Genomic DNA, 395 nt, shown 5'->3' with positions numbered 1-395 from the left:
ACTACCTAAGAGAGCATCGGCCGTCACACTCTCAGTCGTTATCGCCACGCATCTACGTTCACCTGGGGCCAAAAATGACGCAGAATTTCGTGCACCTGTTCAGCCATGGCGCCCAGCTGGAGGGGAGTGTAGGAGAGAGAATTTTAATTGCAATTCTTGTTTGGGCTTCTAGATGAAAGTTGATATGTTTTTTTTTTTAATCTTTTTTTTTCTTGATTTTTTTTTGTCTGAGCTGTTCGTTTTTTTTTTCTTTTTTTTTCTTTTCTTTTCTTGTTTACATCATTTTTATCATTTTCGTTGTTGACGTCATTATTCCCACGCACTCTGATTACGCTTAGTACGTCGGAAAGGATGACTGTCAGGTGAGTTCATTAGTTGCATTATGTGTTTGGGTG

Source organism: Penaeus monodon, chromosome 27 (genome assembly GCF_015228065.2).
Source record: "Penaeus monodon isolate SGIC_2016 chromosome 27, NSTDA_Pmon_1, whole genome shotgun sequence".
NCBI classification, from domain to species: Eukaryota; Metazoa; Arthropoda; class Malacostraca; order Decapoda; family Penaeidae; genus Penaeus; species Penaeus monodon.
This window is presented reverse-complemented; position numbering follows the sequence as displayed.